This window comes from Eulemur rufifrons, chromosome 4, assembly GCF_041146395.1.
Source record: "Eulemur rufifrons isolate Redbay chromosome 4, OSU_ERuf_1, whole genome shotgun sequence".
Taxonomy (NCBI): domain Eukaryota; kingdom Metazoa; phylum Chordata; class Mammalia; order Primates; family Lemuridae; genus Eulemur; species Eulemur rufifrons.
This window is the reverse complement of record NC_090986.1, coordinates 7943255-7966947: the sequence shown is the minus strand read 5'-3', so window position 1 is coordinate 7966947 and position 23693 is coordinate 7943255. Positions and strand designations below refer to the sequence as shown.

Sequence of the window (23693 nt, the reverse complement as noted above, 5' to 3'; positions counted from 1 at the left end):
CAGTTAGGATGGCTTACATCAAAAGGAAGAGATAAGTTTTAACAAGAACGTGAAGAAAAAGTAAAAGAAGTCCTGTACCAAGTTGGTAATTATAAATTGGTAAATTAGGAAAACCAGTATGGAAATTCTTTAAACAATAAAAACAAATGGACTAGCATACAATGTAACAACCCCACTTCTATGTATATAAGCAAAGGAAATAAAATCAGTATCTTGAGAAATACCTGTATCCTCATGTTTATTGCAACATTATTCAAAATTGCCAAGATATGAAAACAACCTAAACATTTGTAAATGCTGAATGGATAAAGAAAATATGGTACATATGCAAAATAGAATATCACTCAGCTATACAAATATTATTCAATCATTTCTACAACACAGATGGACCTGGAGGACATTAGGCTAATTAAAATAATTCAGGCACACAAAGACAAATACTGCATAATCTTACCTACATGGTGAATCTAAAAAAGTTAAACTCATGGAAGCAGAGATTACAAGGCTAGTTGCCAGGCCCTGAGGTGAGGAAAAATGCAAAGATGTTGTTCGAGGGTACGTACAAACATTAAGTTACCAGATCAATAAGTTTTGTAGACCTAATGTATATCACGGTGTCTATAGCTAATAATAATGTTTTGCACCTTAAAATATACTGACTATAAACCTTAAGTGTTCTCACTACAAAAAAAAGAATAGGTAACTGTGAGGTGATACATATTTTCGTTAACTTTGTTGTGTTAATCATTTCAAAACATATAAACATATCAAATCATTACATTGTACATAATAAGTATATAGTTATACTAGTTTTATTTCTGAAGAAAACTCATATGACACACACATATAAACCTGTGAATGACACAACCCAAGAAAGCTTCAAACTAAAAAAGAGAAAATTACAGTATTAGAGTTGGTAAAAGTAAAAAGTGGGAGTTTAATGCATGCTCAGCAATGTTCTAAGTGCCCCAAACATATTTAAGAAAAGTAGGGAGTAGATACATTAAACTATACTAAAGTTGAGAAATTTGGGCACACAGAGTTAAATTATTAATCCGAGTTCACAATAAAAACAGAATTTTGATGTAAAATAACATTATATTTTCTTGTATTTAGGGAGATACTTAGTGTTCTGACAATGAGTATGAATTTCTGTAGAAACACATTTAATACTTTTACAGCATAACAAATCATAAAGCAGGAAACATATAACATCTGCTTGTGGTGATCCTGGGATTTCTGAACCAAATACCAACATCACCACTACACTCACACATTTCAGACATGATGCAATAAATGGAGAGAAATTAAAAAATGGTTTGGCCGGGCGCGGTGGCTCACGCCTGTAATCCTAGCACTCTGGGAGGCCGAGGTGGGCGGATCGTTTGAGCTCAGGAGTTCGAGACCAGCCTGAGCAAGAGCGAGACCCCACCTCTACTAAAAATAGAAAGAAATTATATGGACAGCTAAAAATATATATAGAAAAAATTAGCTGGGCATGGTGGTGCATGTCTGTAGTCCTAGCTACTCGGGAGGCTGAGACAGGAGGATCGCTTAAGCTCAGGAGTTTGAGGTTGCTGTGAGCTAGGCTGACGCCACGGCACTCACTCTAGCCTGGGCAACAGAGTGAGACTCTGTCTCAAAAAGAAAAAAAAAAAAAATGGTTTGCAGACAGGTGTGGTGGCTCATGCCTGTAATCCTAGCACTCTGGGAGGCCAAGGACGGAGGATCGCTTGAGCTCAGGAGTTCAAGACCAGCCTGAGCAAGAACAAGACCCCCATCTCTACTAAAAATAGAAAAATTAGTCAGGGACTGTGGCACATGCCTATAGCCCCAGCTACTCAGGAGGCTGAGGCAGGAGGATCACTTGAACCCAAGAGTTTGAGGCTGCAGTGAGCTACTACGATGTCATTGCCCTCTACCCAGGTTGACAGAGTGAGACTCTGTCTCAAAAAAAATGCTTTACCATAGATTTTCTCAAATATACACACATATTTCCGTGTCCTGTAATGTAATGGAAAGCAGTCAGTACCTGCAGTCCCTTATAAACCATGGGCAGGGCTTTTGTTCTCACTCTAACCTTAAAAGAACAACACTGAAGGGAAATAAAGTCCTTAGATAATTTAAGAATAAGGGACAGAGAATCCCCTATCAAAGATTAAGAGAAAGAAACCCAGGCTTCCCAGAATCCATTTCCACTGAAGCAGAGTTTTCCAAAACACTTTTTAAGATCTGGCTTCTTCCTTGACCTTTGGACCTCTCACCTGTGTCATCTGCTTCATTCACTCCCACCTACCTGAGTGTTTGGCTACTGTCTCATTTGTCTTCACATTCCAGGGCTCTTGCCTTTGCTCCAGGGAGGTGATCAGGTCTGGCTTAGAGGTTACAAGACCTGTTTTATTTGAAAAAAGTAACATAACTTTTTTGGGATTCTTCAATTACCAATCTTGTACTGTGCTTAGCAGAGAAATGGGAATAGTATAGAAGAGTCTAAAAAAAATTAATCCCAAAGTACTAATTCCTGACAGACATTTTAGAATATTTAGAAAGTATTTAAAATTTGGGGGTCCTTAGCTCCATTACCTAGTACTCTGGAATCAAATATTGGTGGTGGAAATTAGATTTTAAGCTGTGAGCAACAACATCTTATGCCACTAAATTTTTGGAATTATCACTAACGAAGAGTGAAGGATACAGATCAGCTCAAGAAAGGGAAAGATTAATGTCAAGGTAGAACAGATTGAAGATTTTCTTTCCTATACCAACAAATCCCAAGATTTCCTTGGAAACAAAGATCTGAACTTCACTCATGCAAAGCAGAAAATCCCAGAAAAATTCTACAAAGGTAGAATATAAAATCCTTAGTGTGGAATAAAAATTGTGTATTGAAATGATCTTTACCCAGGAAGACCAAATGTCTGTAGTTCTCTAACATCACATCCCTATACACATTCCGCTGAGCATTGTCAAGACATGCCCACTCCTCCAGAGAGAATTCTACGGCCACATCCCTGAATGTCAACAGTCCCTGAAAAAACAAAACAAAACAAAACAAAACACATATTTACCAAGTGGTCATATGGAGAATTCTTAATGTCACTCCTGGTGAAATAACAGTGAAGAGAACTGGTTCTGACTCATATGAGTAACTGGAATTATTAAAAAAAACAATTTTTAACACAGAAATATTCTCTAATATGTTATCTAACTCTGCAGAAAGAGGATGACATAAGGTCCAAAAGACTAGTGTAGATATTATAGTTTTCTGGATGATACAGTATAAAATTCAGGTCATCAACACAGGCATTTATATTTTTGAGTACTATATTTACATCACACAGGATAAGTTGTATATATTTTTCACGTGGAAAAGTCACGTTGAGTTAGAAGGTATTAATACTTCTTAAATTTTGCAAAGTCTTCAATAGGTACAACAATGAACCAGAAATTCTATTAAAATACAGATTTTGATTCCAAAAATCTGGGGCGAAGCCTGAGTTTCTGAATTTCTACCAAGCTCACCAGTGACATGAATGCTTCTGGCCAAAAGGGAATATTTTTCAAACATTCATTAGCAGGAGAGCCTGGCTTTATCTCAGTTCATCTGACCACGAAACAAAGATGAGAGCCTTTATTTTCCAAAGCAAGTTATATGCAAAGGGAATCTAAAAAGCAAAGGGGAGCTTCAGGATAAAATATGATGGTTTATGCCCATCAGTTGGTAAATCTTCACAAGGTACTTAATAATTAAGACAAAAATAATTAACTCTATACTAGCAAATTGATAAAGAACACATTAACCAAGTGACTACAATTAATATCAACTGTAATACAACAAATTACTACCAGGTGCCAATGCACACAGACATACCACCACTGCTGTGATATTTTGATATTTTTGGCCAAAGGAAAAAAGTAAATTATAATCTGAATCTAATCATGAACATCACTTTTATGCAAAGTTCAAGCTACAGATCTCTCTCATGTTCTGTAATCTCTAATAATGTATTTAAATAGTCTTTCTTTACTATCCTAGAGAGAAAAATCTCTTCTAATTATTCTTTTGCTCAGAACTTTCTGAGTTATTCTGAACAATTAATGTGTATTCTATTAATCTTGTTCTGCACAGAACTGATGGAGCATTTAGATAGAACCTAAACAGTACATGTTCCCCTTCTTCGCTGATATCCTAGGGACTGAACTCATCTCCAGTAGTAATCTTGGGCATCCAAGATTCTGCTTCCCAGATGTTCAATAGCCACAAAGGGAATATTTTTTAATATTGCAGGTTATAAATTTATGGTGACAATTGTTCATGGCATATAAGAAGCTTGGATAGAGAGAATGGAGAGAATGCTCTGGTATATAGGAGAAAAGAATTTTTCAGAGCTTCTTGACTATCATTAAGGAAAAAAAGGGAGAAAAAGTAGTTGAAATGAAACCATTAGGTCGAACAACAAAGAAGAAAAGTAAAGGTCTGCAAAGTCTAAACACATGACATTCCAAGAGGAAAAGTAAACGCAGCCCCTGACCTGGGACACATTCACCTGAGAACCAGCCATTTCTCTCTTCCTCCTCCTCTGAAATTTCTTCTTAGTTAAGATTATCTGGAAAAATCACACATGTATCTTGAGAATATGCATCTAAAGTTGTCAGCATAACCCTTTTTTCCCCTGCTACCACCACACCCACAGCAGAAGGACCATGAAGTGCAGAAAAAATTCACACTTCCCTGTCCTTCATCACAGGAGAGAGTCAGGAAAAATGAGCTCCTACATAAAGATCAAAATTTGAGTTTTATCTTTCCTGCCCTCAGGTACCCACCCCTGCCACAGTCACCAGCAATTTTTGCTGCAGCAGTAGGAATATGGACCACACTGACCTGCCCCTACAAAACACAAGCAAAGCAGGCCCGGAGAATCTCTTAGAATGTACCCATAAATGATTTGGTAATCTAGAGCCCACTCTAAGTAATGTGATTCTGCAGCCATGGAAGGGGCCCATGAATTGGCTCCTTCAAAAGCCCCCTGTGAATGCTGATGTTGCTTCTCCTAGACCCACTATCAGTAGCACTCAGCTAGAGACAGCAGGCACAGCACACAGAGAGCACTACACCCAACACGCTTATGGCAAAAATACTTTTGGTCCAAAGTGAAGACCACCAGTTGCCATCCTGAAACATGGCAGTCTATTAAAAGTTTACAGAGGCTAGAGAAGGCAGCAGAGTCTGAGTAAGTCTGCATTTGGAAAACAACACGTGCCATGCCTTAATGCAATATTTACTGAGCATGTACGATGTGTTCACAAGTATGTTGCAGCAGTGGCCCCCAGCCTTATTGGCACCAGGGACCATTTTCAAGGAAGACAATTTTTCCACAGACTGGGGAGAGGGGGATGTTTGGGGATGATTGAAACACATTGCATTTTCTGTGAATTTCATTTCCATATTACTACATTGTAATACATAACAAAATAATTCTGCAGCTCACCATAGGTTGGGGATCCCTGTGTTACAGTGCTGGAAACTCAAAGTTTGGGTGTTAATTTTCATAATACCCTGCAAGGTGGGTACTAAGTGCCCCATAATTTCCAGGATTTAGGTGAAGGGCCCACCCTGTTTCTTTTATCTACCAATGATTTTAAAAGGAAAATGTATAGAATAAAAGGTAAATATAAACAAATGGAAGAGATACAGAAAGGAAAGGTGGACTGTAGTTCAGAGGGATTTTTCATTTGTGTTTATATTTACTGTCTTGTAACGTGTGGAGCAACTACTAAATGTAAAGGAATACAAAACAATTCCCTGGGTTGTTTCTCTAGAAAAACAGGTTTTAATAAAAATAAAGAAAAAAAGAAATTAAGGCCCCAAAATAATAGTCCTTTGTCCTTATTTATCTGCTTTTGGGTTTGAGAAAATTGTAAGCACCAGCTCTGGAGAGACAGCAGGAGAAGCCACGAAAAACTCTGATCTCCTCTAATAAGCTTTGTGCAGGGAGAATCCAACACTGGACCAGACCTAGACAAGGCTCAGAAGAGGGTGGATCGGGGCAGGTTGGGGCGGGGACAGGGCCCTGGGCTTCTCACTTCTGTTCTGTTAAAGTATATTCAGTTCTGTCTTTCCTACATCTTCCCAAGAGAAACTTGACTCCCAGAGTTTGTATAACTTCAACTTATGCACATCATTTGGGGGGGTCTATTTTATAACATAATGACAAGCAATGTCATCAAATCCTTTAGGGTTTTCTAGGACAATTATATTTGAAGCTAATTATTTATTCTGGAAGCCTAAGAGGAAAAGACCCCACAAGAGTGAAGCCTGCACCTATAATCCCAGCACTCTGGGAGGCTGAGGCAGGAGGATCACTAGAGGTCAGGAGTTGGAGATCAGCCTGAGCAAGAGCAAGACCCCATCTCTACTAAAAATAGAAAAAATTAGTCAGGTGTGGTGGGGCGTGCCTGTAGTCCCACCTACTCAGGAGGCTGAGGCAGGTGGATTGCTTGAGCCCAAGAATTTGAGGTTTCTGTGAGCTAAGCTGATGCCTCTGTACTCGAACCTGGGTGACAGGGCGAGACTCTGTCTCAAAAGAGTAAAGCCTGGTGGGCACCTTATATGTTTATGTTATGTCTGGTAATTCTGAACAATGTTTGAGAATTATAATTAAAAACACAAGTATTTCCAATCCCAGGAAAACTCTCCACAGTGGTAGCACAGAAAGAAAACTCTTTTATTACATAATTAAATCAGAATGCGATGTGCACCACAGGCAATCTCCTAAGAGCTTGCAAAAACAGAAAGAAAGGTCACCATCATCAGTCCTCAAGTTGAGATGGAGCAGGGTCCCCTCTTATCAGCCTGCAGATACTGCACACTCTACCCCCAAGTATGTAAATAGATAAAAAATCTTGAATCCCTTCGAGGGAAATCCTGGGCAGCGAGGTAGCCTTGAAAAGTGAATACCCAACTTGATGAGCAAAAGAGAATAATAACTACAGTCCTCCAAGCAAGCCAGAGTCATGAGGTGTTTTAGTTCCCTATGGAAACTAAAAGATAACCTCTTAACATATGTTCTTGACTTGTTTTTCAGAACTCCCCCGCCCATGGAATATGCAGATAGGAGGGAACTAAAGAAATGAACTCTGACCAGTTTTTTTACCTAAATTTCTCTCTGAAGGGCCTGGAGAGTGTCATACTCACCTTACTATCACTTTCTGCTAATCAAGTCATCTCTGAATCCACCAATGACCAAGAAGCCCCTACTTCAAGATATTCCAAACCAATACATAACCTCCGTGTACTGATTTACAATTTTGCCTGCAACTTCTGCTTTCCTCAAATGTGCCCATATCTTTAAAAACCTTTGCCTGTGAGCCATTGGAGAGCTCCAGTCTTAAGCATTAAGTGTCCATTCTCCTTGCATGGCATCTTGCAATAAAACACTCTTTCTCCCACTGCAACTCTTTGCATCAGCATCTGTCTTGGCTGTGCTGGGGGAGTGGACCTCACTTTGGTTTGGTAACAAACTAGAAGATTTGACAACATTATTTCTCCTGTATAAAATTCATTCTAAATTCATCTGGTGATTGGAGAGATTATCTGCGTTTTGGCTATATTCCGAGGAAAATTAAATTTTCCACATCTTCATGATAGGAGGTAGTTCTGTAACTTGGAGCCATGTGCCCACTGAATGTAAGCTTCCACTCTCCAATGCAAACTGTGGGATAGGGCTTTATCTCCTTTGCTATTTACATTTTAAAGCAATGGGTTAAAGGTTCTAGAGAAAGACATTCCTGAGTCAAAAAGATCAACAAAAGGCCTATTTAGATGTGAAGATGATTTACATACAATTCAAAGAATATTCCACAATATTTTTAAAAATTTTTTTTATATATAAAACCAAGAAAAATTTAGCAAATGTCAGGGGGATAAAGAACACTACTAGAGCTACAAAAATATATCCAGAAGAAAATTTCAAATGAAATATGCAAAACACATAAGAAAAATGTTAAGATTCCAAAAGACGCAAAAATGACCTACAACTGTTTGAATAGAATAGAAAAACATCCTCAGATACCGATTCTAACACAATCAGTAGTTTGACAGAATAGGCATAAAGTTGACAAATAAAAGAAGGCAGCTCATAAGTAAAAGCATAGTAAAGATGGAAATGCACACTGAAACTAATCTATCACTTATCAAAAGTCCCACAATTTTCAATGATGTTGTCGAGAAATAGGCACTTGTGAACATTTCTGCTGGGAAGCCAAAATTATATAATCAAAGTACAAAGAAATGCACAATGACATTAACCTTGGACTCTCGAAACCCAATTCCAGAAATGTACTGTGCAATTTGTTGCAGCAACATGAAAAATATTTTCAAGGTTATTCCCTAGAGCTTTATTTGTCATAGCAAAATATGGGAAAGTTACAGTTATGTCCATTAATATGGCACAGGTTTATAGTCCCGTGACATCCTCATATTAAAACACTCCGCAGCCATGAAGGTAAAAGAGAAAGGTGCTTGTATGCCTTTATGGCGCAACTGACAGGACATATTGGGGAGTGAAAAAGGCAAGGTGATGGAACACTTGATTCAAGTGCCTGTAATGCATGCATATTTAAAAAAGGAAACTAAAAAGCAAACCCTACGTATACCTACATGATGAGTGCGATGTGCACTGTCTAGGGAATGGACACGCTTGAAGCTCAGACTCGGGGGAATGCAGGGGCATGGGCAATATATATAACCTGAACTTTTGTACCCCCATTATAAGCTGAAATAAAAAAATAAATAAATAAATAAAATAAAAATGAAGTGTACCACAAAAAGAAAATAAAATAAAAAAATAAAAAGCAAATCCTAAAACTAAAAGCAAACTTAAATAAATGAAAATAACTATGTATTTTATCAATATGACTAATATTTTTAGTTTAATGCAAACAACTATGCCTTCTGATTTATCAGCAAAATATGTGTGTACTTATTATAGCTTTAAGGTTATTGCTTTTATGATACTTGTCTAACATACAGGAATATAAAAATGGTTAATAAAAAGTTCAACTTTGAGATGATGGCTAGGCTTATCTAAAGTCTCATGAGATTTTATAAATATAATTGTTAAGACTGAATAAATAGACATAAATGGACCAAATCTTATAAATCAAGTTATAATAATTATGTTTCATAATATGTTCACTTAAAAAAGTTTTCTTAAATATTTTTGGTTAAGTGTACCTTTAGAATTTTGCTAACCTAAATTAAACAGTGGATATTTGTTGAGTATATAAATCATTTCCAAATAAGATATAATGCTAAGACATTAATGTCTAATATGAGTAAATATGAGTCTGTATACTTTTGGCTTTTTATTTCAGAGAAAAAAGATATTTAGGTGTGTTAGTAAATATGTCCTGTTCCACACTGAAAAATTATTCCATTATAAAGCCTACATGTCTAAAAATTATAAAATGACTATTCATAAATTGTTACTATGTGACCCACAGTTAAACTTCCCTAGTTCTTAGGTTTTCACTATGAATTAAAGTTACTAAGACTTAAAATCTTGACTAACATGGTAATTAAAACTAGAAAAAGAGAAACAATTCTACATACAGAGTATATCAAGAAAATAAGATGTAAGCCAGGTGTGGTGGCTCACGCCTGCAATGCGTGAGACAGAGACCAGAGGTTCACTTGAGGCCAGGAGTCCACAACCAGCCTGGCCAACATAGTGACATCTCATCTCTGTTAGGACAACCTTGAATCTCCCAATTTTCTAAATGACAGCTAAAGATCAACTCTGAGCTCTCCCTACTCTTTACTATCTCTCTCCCCAAACTAGTAGGCAACCTGCTGAGACTCTGTTTTCACAAACACCAAAAAGAGCCCAGAAAAGAAATGTAAATCTTTCTCTTTAGATTTCCCCAGCTCACAGCTTTCAGAATTTGTTTTAAAGCCTCAAGGTGTTCCTGAAAAGCTTCTGGAAAGAATGCAGGGTGGTAAACTCCAGGCCTTTGTTTCCTGACCAAAACCACATCTCAGGAACAAAGATCACATCCCTTGCAATGGGCCTGACTGCATTTCAAAGATAACCACATCTCCCGGAACAGAAAAAACAAAAAGCAGGCAGAAAGACAACAATGCCCACTTCGCAATCTTTTCAATTTTTAATTTTCCCCCATATCTTACCCTTCCTTTTCCTATATGTATACAACAAAATGGGTGGACCATTAGGTTTGTTCCAGGTGAGAACCCAAAAATATATATAGGACACAATGTGGTTAGGTTTGTTCCAGGTGAGAACCCAAAAATATATATAGGACACAATGTGGTTACACAAAACTCAGGCTTGTAAAACAACAGCCACAGGAGTCTGGAGAATCCCCAGATGTTGTAAATCTAACAGACAGCTGCAGCCAGCATTCCTTTCCACCCTCCCCCCATAGGGAGGGAGTTTACCCCTCCCTCTCTCTCCTGATAAGGACTTCGCTGGAGCCCAAGGATGGCTGTGACAGGGGCAGGGGTCTTAGCTGGTTGTTTGAAAAAGAATTTATTACAAGCGGCTGTTCAGGCCCACTTACTCCCCAGAGAAACCCTCTATAAAACCCAGGGTCTCTCTCCCCTTTTCTCCTGTGGACACTTTGTTCGAGCTCCACCCATCTGCATCCAGATGCTCAAAATAAACAGCATTTTGCTACACAGGAGTCTTTGTGTGTCTCTCTTTTGGCTCCGGACCTAACAATCTCTACAAAAAAACAGAATAATTATGCAAGGGTGGTAGAATGAGCCTGCAGTCCCAGTTACTTGGGAGGCTGAGGCAAGAAGATCACCAGACCTGGGGAGTTCGAAGTTGCAGTAAGCTCTGATGATGCTCCTTCACTCTAGCCTAGCAACAGTGACACTCTATCTCAAAAAACAACAAACAAACAAAGAAAAAAAAGAGAGAGAGAGAGAAAGAAAGAAAAGAACAAACAAACTAACTTGCAATTTCTCATTCATCCAAAACATACAATTTTTTTGGTACAAATGGTTATAAAAATAGACACGAAGATGTATGTGGTTTCTGCTTAAAAAAAAGTAACTTTGCCTTAGCTTATTTAAAGACTGAATTAAATTGAAAGAATAAAAGAAAAAAATTAAATAGATAAACTGAGTGGCTATAGAAAATTAGAGAAAGAAAGAGAATAGAAAAACTGTAAGGTTATAAAAGATGTATACAAATCTTACCTTGTGTGGTCAAAGCTGATTGAGGTTGGATAAATTTGTTTATAAGATTTCATTAAAATTAACTTTAATATTAATAATACAATAATACCAGAATAAAATTTGGCTTTTGCATTTTAACAAAATTTTCATCAAATATTAATAGGAGATAATAAAAAAAAACTTTGGTTCACCTTTTTAAGTAAACCGTAAGAAAAAGAAAATGGGCTGATGCCAGGCGTGGTGGCTCACGCCTGTAATCCTAGCACTCTGGGAGGCTGAGGTGGGAGGATCCCTTGAACTAGGAGTTTAAGACCAGCCTGAACAAGAGTGGGACCCCATCTCTACTAAAAATAGAAAATTTGGCTGGGCATGGTGGTATTCACCTGTAGTCCCAGCTCCTCAGGAGCCTGAGGCAGGAGAACTGCTTGAGCCCAGGAGTTTGCGGTTGCTGTCAGCTAGGCTGACACCATGGCACTCTAGCCCGAGCAACAGAAGGAGACTCTGTCTTACTTTGTTGATTGTGCTTTAACTATGATGCTTCTCAGTTTTGTCCTATTCCTTATTGGAGATTACCCTACGAGCTTCACAGAGACTGAGAAACTCCTTTTACTGGTCAAATAATTCAGTCTATTTGCAACATTTGGCAAACTTTTCAGCATTTCCATTGCACACACCACCATCGATCTTCCATACTGGTGGAATATATAAATGGGGTAATAAAAAAATCAATTGACAAAGTTTACAGAAACTTTTAATCTTCCCTGGCCTAAAGCTCTTCTGTTGGTATGTTTAACTTATGTTCTAGCCCCTTTGGTAAACATCAACTTTCTTCCTTTAAAATAAAATTAGGAAGGCCCATGAGCCTGCATTAAGTAGCATACAAAGCAGATTTCCTTAAAGGTAACATTCTTCATTACTGCCAAGGCCTCATAAAGCTTCTCACTAAAAATTTTACATTAATTAAAGATTCTTTTAACATCAAGCTCCCAGGACATGTCGACATCAAAGTTCATTAAAGTATATTTATTGAAAATACCATCAAAAAAACATCTCCTCTAACCTTGTGAAGGGAATCGTGTCAGGTATTGTTGACCGGTCCCTGTGCTGCTAAATTGAAGATCAATGTCTCTTATAATAATGTGTACTTCTAAACTGCCTATAAATTGAGCATTCCCATTAACTCTCTTCTCAATTTCAATCATTTGATATAACTACTCATGGAACTCAGCAAAACACTTTAATTACACTTACCAGTTTATTAGAATTGGCACACGTAGGAATGGCCAAATGGAAGACATGTCTACTGCAAGACAAAGGGGTGGGGCAAGATGGCGCTGGAAACTAATGCTGGTAAATAGCTGTGATTAAAGAAATCTCCCATCCTTTCTGTTCATTAAGAGCAGCTCACTGCAAAGAAACACCCTTTACATTATGATCTAGATGATGCTCCCTGTTTTACCTATCACAAGGTCAGATACAGACCTAAAAAGTCCCATTTTTGCTTCAGAAACAATTAGATGAACAATTCTGTATTCACTAGTCTAAACAGAATACTTGCTAACCAAATGTGACTTAAGTTACTCTCCTTCTGCCAGGCCCCTGAACTGTAATCCTCCCTCAGCCTTAGCCAGTATATATATAACCCTACTCTCTGCCCCTCCTAAGAATAGTCTGACTTCAGGGTAAATCATTCTCTGATTTACCATCTAATTGTGCCACCTGACATCCTGACTTCTCCCGCTAACGTTTTTTTCTACTCTCATTTACTCTTTCCTATAAAAGGAAGCCCCTTTCTGCCTAAACTTTGAGATGCTTGCAGATCTTATATTTGGTGCTTCCCCCGGCTGCAATACTCCCTCACAATAAAGTCACTTCTCACCTAAATCTGAAACTGTTTTATTTGCCAATGTCCAAAAACAGCCCCAGGACAATAACAGCTGCACCCTCAGAAGGGGCATCACACAGTCTTTCTGTCCCCAAACCAACCAAACCTTCCTGTGGGTCCTAGTCCCCAGCTTTCCGGGGCTCTGTAGCTTCTCTCAGTATAAAGGGCTCCTTCCATGGCTGGGATGAGCAGGCTGGGACACCTGCAGGGGAGGCCCCTCAGCAAAAACTCACTAGGCCTTCAGTGACCTCCTTTCGCAGGCTGAAGATTGGCCTTGGCTTGGAGTCACTGGTCTCATGCCTCTGCTTCTCATTCAGGGTCATTCATTTAATTGTAAATAAAAAATACCCAGTGTTTGAAGAATCTAGCAAAATTACTTAAATTCGGTGTTTAGGTTTATAGAAGGGAAGAAAATTCTGAAGGGAAAATACTCAAACCACAATGCTTTTCTTCTGCTCTCACACCACAACAATCAACACAGAAGATTTATGTGACCAAATGTGTACAAATTTCTACCTACTAACAAACAAGCAATCAATCTTGCAGCTCAATGTCCTTTCAAATACAGCTCAATTCTAACACTATGTAACTGAAGATAGTGTCAAATCACACAGGTTTAGGATTCAACCCCCAAATTCTATCCCCCCTTTCAAACACCACTTGCAGGTCCAGGACTCCAAAACTTCTGATTGACCCGCCTCAAGTTGGAGTTCCATGACCTCCTCTGTATAGCTGGTTAATTTCCTAGAACAGCTTACAAAGCTCAGGAAAAAAACTTATTATATTCACTGGTTTATCATAAAGAATATCTCGAAAGATATAAACAAAAAGCCAGATGATGAGATACATAGGGCAAGGCATGGGGAAGAAGGGGTGCAGAGATTCAAGCCCTTGCTAGGCTCCCCACCTTCCAGGAACCACCTCCTGTTCAGCTATCTGGAAGTTCTCCAAACCCTGTCCTTTGGGGTTTTTATGGAAGCTTCATTTATAAGCATAATTAGCTTATCTGTAAGTCATTGACAATACACTTAACCTTCAGGCCCTCACTGCTCCCCAAAGGTTGGGAGTGGTACTGAAAAATTCATCCCTCTAAGCAAATGGCTGCTTTCCCTGGCAACCAGCCTCCCATCCAGTGGTTTCTGGGAGTTTTGCAAAAACTGCCTCATTAACATAAACTCAGATGTATTTGAAAGCCTAATTGTAAACAGCAAAAGACTGTCTTTCACCTTTACCATTCAGGAACTACTTCAGGGACCAAGAAAAAAAGACCAAATATTTTAACAGAAAAATATTCTTATTGCTATAGTCATTGAGCAAATAACAGGGCTTACAGGAGCTGAGAGCCAGGAATCATGGATAAAAAACTAAATATATCTATCAAAATATCACAGAAACTGTAAGGTACTTAAATTTCATACTTCTATAGGAAAAACAAAAGTATTTATCTCTTTTAGACAATAAGTAGGCCATTTAATTACTATTTTCATAACAAATCATTTAGTAAACAATGGCACGTGAACTCTTCTAAGAGTTGTCCTAGTTGTTAACTAGGATTTATCCTTGTTAAACTCTAACATCCAGATAACAGGACACAAAACAGAATGATCCCCTTTCACAAATCCTCCACCCTAAAAAAAAAAAAAAAAAGAGGAATAGGTGTTTCGGTGAATCTTTGTCATTCTCTAACTTTTTTCCCCACACTTTCTTGTGGAAATGTATTCATTTTTCTGCAACCAAAATGGAACAAAGATTCATTTCTATTTCCCTTCCTGGGTATCCTTGCCAAAGCAAAGCCCCGAAACTCTATTGAAAAATCACCTGCAAATAAGGAATAGACCTGAGAAACCTACTACACTCACTCTGGGGAAGAAAATAGGTAAATGATAATTTTTAAAAATGCAATATACAAATAGAGTTTTTCTGAAATCTACTTTTTGATGACTCCTTAAAAGTATTTTCTTATCTTTCAAGCTCTACTGCTAAAACTTATTTTACAGTTAATGAAAAGCTTAAGTTGAAATGAATAAAAAAATCTTTTCAAGCTTACAAACCCAGGGAGTAGAAGTGCTGACAGGAACACAGATTTATCTGATTCAAGTGCCAAGACAGGCCTTCCTATCAGTTGAGACATCCTTCTAGAAAACCCCATCCTGCTCATTGAAGTGCTCAAAGACCACCCTCACAGGAGCCACTGCACCTGTCCCCCCTGTGTGCCTAAAGTGCACATTGCTTTGCAGATTCTTGCACCACCTTACTGGGGTGGCCTTTTCTTGTCTTTTGGGATAGTTTTTCTCCCTTCACAAGTGTGAGGAAATCCAGCAAACAGGAATTATTAATGTCTTTTCCCCTCAATACCAGCATCCAATGGTTGGCTGACCACCAATGTGTCTCCAAAAAATGGAAACTGGGTTTGGGGGGCGAAATGTTACAGCACAAACGGTTAGCCTTTTTCATGAAGGGTGTATTAGGAGACTTCTCTCAGCCCCAGATCATCCAGCTGTTCCCCAGCCATGATCCACAACCACACTGCAGGCTGTTCTCTGGGAGTACACGCTGCAAGATATTCACCACACATTCCAAGAGTTATGGTAACCATGAGCATCTTGGATCATCCTCAGACAATTCTGAAGCCTAGGACCACAAGAAGACAGGAGGGTGGCTGAGGACACATTATCCCATAAAGTTTCCAAAGGGGAACCTCAACCCAAAGAAACCCTTTGGTAAGTAAGATGTCTGTCCCTAGGGAAGATATAAGGAGGAGAGGCAAAGTATATTTTTACAGGCAGTGTCAAGTGAACAGTCTCTGATTTCCTCTCATGTGAAATGTTCAGAAACACAAAATGAACATTTTTTTTTTTAAAGCCACCCATTGCTCTGTGGAAAAATGATAAATTACAACATTCTGTTTGAAAAGTAAAATAAAGGACAAATAGTTGATAATGTTGTAATTGGTGAGGATAAGCTGGTATCTGGGAATCTGGGGAACTGGAAATTTAGGATTTTACCACAAGTCCTAGATGGGTTACACTAGGGGCTCAGAGGGGTAGACTGAGATCCTACTTGCCACACATTTGGAAAATGCAAGGGAAAATTGAGACTCTCTCTGGTGTAAAAATAACTAAACAGGATGGAAGTGACTCTAGTGCTCTGGGTTCCTACCTAAAAATACCAAAATCTGATTCAAATACTTTTTTTTATATTACTAACTTAGAGAGAAAATTTAGTCTTAACTAACCACAAACCACCTCTGATTACATACCCAGGAAGTATCCACCAGGATAGTCCAAATAACGCGACGACATAACGACTACACAACTGTAACCAATCAATTCTTGAATTTGGTTTGCTGTCTCCTGCACTTTATGAAAGTCTTTTCTTCAAGCCCCTCTGGTGGACCCCAAAAACAAACCATGGATGATTGCACTCTGATTCATAAATCGCTGTTTGCTCTAATAAACTCTATCATGTTTTAAATGGTGCCTTAGTTTAATTTTTAACAGGAGAAAGGAGGGACGGGGACCCCAGGGGCTACAGCTCCTCCCATGCATGAACCCCGCACACCAGTCGAAATTCTTCCCTGATGACCCTGCCGTAGTCACCGCACAATGTAAGGGAGACGCAGGGCTGCACCACGGAACTACCCAGAGCACTCCCACGGGGCCAAAAGATGCCTGGGAGGTTGCGACAGGACGCCCCTGGTTCCGGCTGCCGGCCCAACGCCGCTCTAAGCGGCAGACGACTGAGGGCCAAGCTGCCCGAGTGAGTGCGTGCCCGGGTCTGCAGACTCCGGGTCTGACACGGGGAGGCCCGGGTCCTGCCACAGCCCGTTCCGATAGGTTTCAAACACCCTAGGACAGCCGGCCACGCACACTCACCATTTTGCGGCTTCCGTCGTGCCCAGGGATCCTGCCTGCAGATGTTTCAGAACTCGCAGGTCACAGGAAGACAAAGGCTTAGGGTTACCTGAGTTTCCCAAAGCAAAGAAGAACGAGCACTGAAGACAAACTGAAGCTTGGAGGACCGGTAGCAGACAAAGGCTGGAAGGTCTCGGAAGTCCCGCCCTCCCACTGCGTGCCTGATTGGACAGTTCCCGCCTCATGATCTCTGATTGGGTAGGGCTCTAGGCCCCACCCTTAGGGCTGATGGACGAATAGTGGGATCCCACCTCTTCAGGGCTGCAACCCGGGCTTTCTCTCTGCCCTGGGATCTGGCGCTGCCTGGAGGACATTCGCATTTAACCTTATATATGAGGTTACATCCACTTGTGAATAATGTATAGCATATTCAAAATCGGAAGCTGTATAATGACAAATATTTTAAAATTTCAGATTTGGTAAACGTCATGGCCTCTTCGGTTTTGAGGAGGGAGCCTGAATTTTGAAAAGGGAGACAATCGTCTCAGGCAGCAATGCCTTATAGAAATAAAGCCTGAGCCAGTGTGCCATTTTAAATTTTCCAGCAGCAACATAAAAGAAAAGACAAAGAAAAAAGTGACATTGTAATAATTTAACTCAGTATGTCCCAAATATTATCATTTCATTATAGGATCAATATAATAGTATTGATGAAGTCTTTGAAATCTTTCAAAGTTACTCTGTATTTTAAGCTTCCATCACATCCCAATTTAGACTGCACATTTGGATACACGTGTCTGGTTTTTCCACTTTTATTTATGTTAAGTTTGGTCAGTGGGTCCAGGCAATGTCTGCCTGTTCCTTTCATATAATTGGTTATCATTTATTGGCTGGTATTTTTCTAATTTCTCTTATTTCAATGAGGGTTGCAAAATATCAGTTTTCTAATTCTATTCTATTCTCTGCATGTAGTAGTTCTCTTTCTCCTATTAAGAATTTCATTTTCTCATGAGCTCTTCATTACATTAAGAGCAAGTCTATCAGGAAAGGAAGGATAAAAGCTTGATTCTTTCTTTTATTAATTGTCATAATAGTAAGTTTGCAGCCACAGCAAACAAGGAAAATATATGCATAGTAATTTAATTTTCCTAATATTATTTTTTGTGTTTGATGGAATTCCATGCACTGCAGTCTATATTTATTTCTGAGTTCAAATTATCTCATCTGGCCTGGCATGGTGGCTCATGCCTGTAATCCTAGCACTTTGGGAGGATTGCTTGTGGGCAGGAGTTGGAGATCAGGTTCAGCATGAGTGAGACCAGGTGTGTACAAAAAATAGAAAAAATTAGCCGGGTGTGGTGGCATGTGCCTGTAGTTCCAGCTCCTCAGGAGTCTGAGTGATGAGGATCACTTGAGCCCAGGAGTTTGAGTTTGCAGAGAGCTATGGAGATGCCACTGTACTAGAGCCTGAGCAACAGAGAAAGACTCTGTCTCAAAAAAAAAAAAAAGGGGTCTCATCTTATGTTAGCGAATGACTTCTTCATATTACCTCCTTTGTCCTTGTGCCATGAGGCACTATGTTTTAAGAGCTTTCTTATTTTCTGTAACAAACACACATAAAGTGCGTCCCTTTGTTATATAAGTTGCAAATAAAATAAATGTCCCATTTGGCATTTTCTTTTTTACGTGATTTATAGTGCTTCCTATGATGCATAATATTCTGGTTTTATGCTGTATACTGTGTCAATCTCTTATTAGTATCTTTTGGTTTTAATCCCAGGCCAGATTTTTTCTGACAGCTTGCAGAAATATTTACTAACGTTTTCTTCTACTATTTGTATGTTTTCCATTTTTTTACCATTTAGCTTTCTCCTTTATTTATCCTTTAAGTTACTCTAGCATGAGAAGAATTGATCCATTTTCATCTTTTTTTTATAGGAATACCGAGTTCTCAAACACAAAAGTATCAATAAACGTGGTAATTTTTTATTGCTTAACTTTTCTTATGCACCTTGGTAGGTTTGGGGATTTTCTGCTGGCCTGGTCTGTTTGTCTACTTTCATCCACACCACACTGCTTTAACACTAGAACATTTTAATGTGTTTTAATTTCTTGTGGGAGCAGAAAACCTCATTGTGTTTTTTGCTCAGGAATTTTGGCTATCCTTATACGTTTGTTCTTCCATGTGCATTTTGCAAAATCATTGCTAGCTTTAAAAAAGCTGACAATCTATTATGACATCAAATGCAATATTGAAGTTAGCTTAAGGATAAAGGACCTCTTTATATTATTCATTTTGTTTCTATCCAAGAACAAGATATGACTCTCCATTTAAGTCTTCATTCATATATTTCAGGAATGCTTTATTATTTTGCTTATATAGACTGCACATTTCCCATTAAATTAGTTACTAATTTTATTTCGATTTTTAAAATTTACTTTATATTATACTCTTTCATTGGGTCCTCTCACTGTACTAATGAGTGATTGTGAACTATACACACGCTATTGTCTGGCTTTGCGCTGGCGGCCTCATCCCCTGCAGGGCTGGGGCAGGGACGGCACTAGTTAACTAGTTAACAAACTATGTATCCGGGTGTTAATATAACCAGCGCTAGAAGCCGGTGGCAGCCAGGGCTGCAAGAGCAGGAATCACAGCAGCAGTGGGTTGCCTATGCCCCACGTTCTCCAGGCAGCGATTGCGCCAGCCCCACGCTGGCATTGCTGGGCGGGATCCGCCCCGCCTACCCGGACCTCAGCTGTCCCTGGCGACCACACCCCGGCAGGCGCTGCAGTACTGACAGAACTTTGCAGTGGGCTGGAGTGCCTTTTGTGGAGAGGCAGAGGAAGGAAAGAAAAGAGAACCAGGAAGAATGTAGCTTGGGGGAGTGGTCCTGAGCCGCCAGGCCGGCACTGTGGGGCGAGTGCGCGCGGGGCAGGGAGCCTCCATACGCCCTGGGCCAGAGGAGCAGAGGGCGCCTGCAGGACTGTCCTCTGTGGAGCAGCCCTGTGGGGTCCGGAGGGTTTGTGCAAGCGCGGAACACTAAGCGCTGGTCACAGGGGGCCTGCCAAGCTGCTTCCCGGTGCGTCGGACACATTTTCCCCATCTAGTCATCCCTGGCTCCCCGCCTGGAGCCTCCGTGGCGGCCTCGACCTTGCTCCCAACCGCCTCCCAGGAGCCCACCAGCACTTGGCAGAAGGCGAAGCCACGAAATGCGGGAGTCCCCCTAAAGTGCCACGTTTGTGTGTCTGGTTAGCCTGGGCAGCCCCAGCGAAAACCCGGAGAGGAAGCGGACCAGGAGAAGAGCAAAGGAGAGCAGCCCGCTCGGATTTGTTCGCCCAGTACAGGAGCCGAGGAGGGATGGGGATTGTGAACTAAAATAAAATTTTAAGGCTCCCCTCCACCGGCTGACGGAATGGACCTGCTCTTGGCCAAGGGGATACCCTAAACCTCAGTTACTAGCCATGAGAAGGGAGGTCAGAGGTGCCTTATCAGGGCCCCCTCCCTTCCTGGAGACATCCTTTGTAACTCATTATCAGGCCTAAGGGTATGTAAGACAAACCTGCAGGTCCTCAAATTACACAACAAATAGGTAGCTTGTCTCTGATTAGCACACTTCCTTAACTTAAAACATTCCAAGGCCAGGCGCGGTGGCTCAGGCCTGTAATCCTAGCACTCTGGGAGGCCGAGGTGGGCGGATCATTTGAGCTCAGGAGTTCGAGACCAGCCTGAGCAAGAGCGAGACCCCACCTCTACTAAAAATAGAAAGAAATTATATGGACAGCTAAAAATATATATAGAAAAAATTAGCCGGGCATGGTGGCGCATGCCTGTAGTCCCAGCTACTCGGGAGACTGAGACAGGAGGATCGCTTGAGCTCAGGAGTTTGAGGTTGCTGTGAGCTAGGCTGACGCCACGGCACTCACTCTAGCCTGGGCAACAGAGTGAGACTCTGTCTCAAAAAAAAAAAAAAAAAAAAAAACATTCCAAGCCTTTAGACAAAGCTTCATTTCTTTAACCAATTACAAGTCAAAGAGTCTTTAAACAAACCTATAACCTGTAACCATCCCTCCTTTGACATGTCCCACCTTTTCATGCCAAATCAATGTATGGCTTCCACATACTGATTTATGACTTTACCTGTCATCCCTGTCTCCCTGAAATGTATAAAACGAAACTGTAACCCAACCATGGCAAGTCCACTTGCTCAAGGCTTCTTGGGCATTCCTTGGGCCATGGTCCTCAAATTTGGCTCAGAATAAACCTCTTTAAATTATTTTACAGAATTTTGCTTCTTTTCCATTGACACCAGACACCAAGCTGCAGGCCAACCCTTCAAGTTCACTATCCCGGAGTCCCTGGACCAGATTAAGGAGAAATTCCAGTTCCTGCAGGTGCAGTGTCACCACCTTAAAATGGAATGTGAGAAACTAGCAAGTGAAAACACAAAAATGCGGAGGCACTATGTGATGTATTATGAAATGTCATGTGGATTAAACACTGAAATGCACAGACTGAAATCACCAAGAACTTGAATGCGACTTGTGCACAAGTCATCCCATTTCTGTCTCAGGAGCATCAACAACAGGTGGCCCAGGCCTTCAAGGCTGCCAAACCAGTGACCATGGCAGAGTTGAATGTCATCCTTGTGCAACAGCAGTTGCAAGCTCAGTGTCTATCGCAGTGACACAGACCACCAGTACCCCTATGTCTCACCCTTACGACTTCAGCCTCCAGAAATCCTGCCCATGTGGGGCAGTGCCCACCTTCTGGCACTGTCTAGTGCTCTGAGTGGGCAGTCTCGTTTGGTGATAAAAGACGACAAGAAGCACCACTATGCAGAGCACCACGGAGTGTCCGGCACAAGCAATTCCCGCTTGGCCCCATGCAGTCTAAAGGCACAGATACATGAGGAAATGTGCCTGAGTTTTCCAACTACATCGAGAAAAGGAAGGTGAATGATAAGGACTCCAGCCTTCACCAGTGATGGTGACAAAAATTGTGACAACTTAGTTGTGGATGTGTCTATTGAGGACCCTTCTCAAAAAACAATCACGGCCCATTCACCTTTGGAAAATGAAACTAACAAAAACTGCATGCCAAAGAAAGATGCTTGTAGCAACCCAGCCTCCACGGCCACCTTGGGAAGTTCCACTTCTTTGAAATCTAAACAAATGAGCTTGCATGAAAAAGCCAGCACGCCTGTTCTGGAATACAGCACACCAACCCCTCAAGGTAATGTGCCAATGCTGGGCATAAGTGCCACTCCAGGACTTGGTCCAGGCTCAACAAGCCTCCGGCCATGGACCACCTCATTAACCAAGTGGCAGCTGGTTTGAGAACACCGCTGGAAATGCTCAGCTCTGAACAATGCTCCCTTTGGGATGGTCCCCCATGCTGGTAAGAGCAGCGAGCTGACTAGCCCTAGTGCCACTTACAAAAGGCTGCACATCATGTTTCCCCAGATAAGCCTGGTGGCTGCAGGGGTGGCCTAAGTGTGCTTCCCAATGGTGGGGTTTGATCCTCTCCCTCACATGAGAGTACCTATCCTCCCTCCAAACCTGGCAGGAATCCCTGGGTGGAAACCTGCATATTCCTTCCACATTACTGCAACAGGTCGGATGCAGACTGTTCCCTTTACCCTCATCCCCTCTTTGGACCTGGAATCCCCCAGCATGCTCACCAGATCAGCACCCTCAACCAGGGTGAACATCAGCAAGCCCACGAGACACAGGCACAAGAGTAGGAAGGGCTGCATCAAGGTCTGGGACATCAACCCCTGGCAATAAGAGTCCTGTCTCTCAGCTTGACTGTCTGAATAAAGATAATTATATCCATTTCTATAAATTGCTACCTGATGGCGGTGCTCTGTTAGTGAGAGGGCAAGCCAGCACTTTGCCCATTTGAGACCTGGCAGTTCAGACCTCATGCATCAAGACAGAACTGACAGCCTCAGCTGCTGCCTGCTATGCCCTGGCCATCAGCCTGAATTCCAAGGTCTGCTTCTCAGGCTGTAATGTCACAGATCTGCACAACCAGACACTAGTGAGACAGTTCCAGGGCCATACAGATGCAGTTGGGTGTATTGACATTTCTAATGATGGCACCAAGCTCTGGGGGACAGTTTGGACAGCAGCGTCAGATCCTGGGTCTTGTGGAAGGATGACAGCTCCAGCAGAAATGACTACACCTCCCAGATCTTCTCCCTGGGATACGGCCCCATGGGGGAGTGGCTGGCTGCGGGCATGGAGGGCAGCAATGTGGAGATGTTGCCAGTAGATAAGCCCAGTGAGTACTGGCTACATCTCCATGAGAGCTGTGTGCTGTCCCTGAAGGTTGCTTATTGTGATAAGCGGTTTGTGAATTCTAGAATAGACAATCTCCTCGATGCTCAGCAGACCCATCGTGGGTACAGTTGAAAGAGTCCTCGTCAGTACTTAGCTGTGGCATCTCTGTGAATGATAAGTCCAGAGTCACTGTCTGAGGGGACAAGAAGTCTACAGTCTTTGAAGCCATCTACTGGAAACATGTGGTTTAGTGTTCATGGCTGAATTCAGCCAAAATATTCTGAATTAGTAGAAATAGAAAAGTTGTGATTTTGTTTTTTATTTTTTGTGGAGACAGAGTCTTGCTCTGTTGCCCGGGCTAGAGTGCCATGGCATCAGCCTAGCTCACAGCAACCTCAAACTCCTGGGCGCAGGCAATCCTTCTGCCTCAGCCTCCCGAGGAGCTGGGACTACAGGCATG

At 41.0% G+C, this 23693-nt stretch overlaps 2 pseudogenes; one reads left to right on the top strand and one right to left on the bottom strand.

Annotated features, from left to right (window-relative positions):
• LOC138382406 (zinc finger protein 726-like) overlaps nucleotides 1–17325 on the bottom strand; it is a 54534-nt pseudogene extending 37209 nt beyond the window's left edge.
• Nucleotides 17326–19531: 2206 nt separating this feature from the next.
• On the top strand, nucleotides 19532–23484 carry LOC138382405 (transducin-like enhancer protein 1 pseudogene; annotated as a pseudogene).
• Nucleotides 23485–23693: the final 209 nt, after the last annotated feature.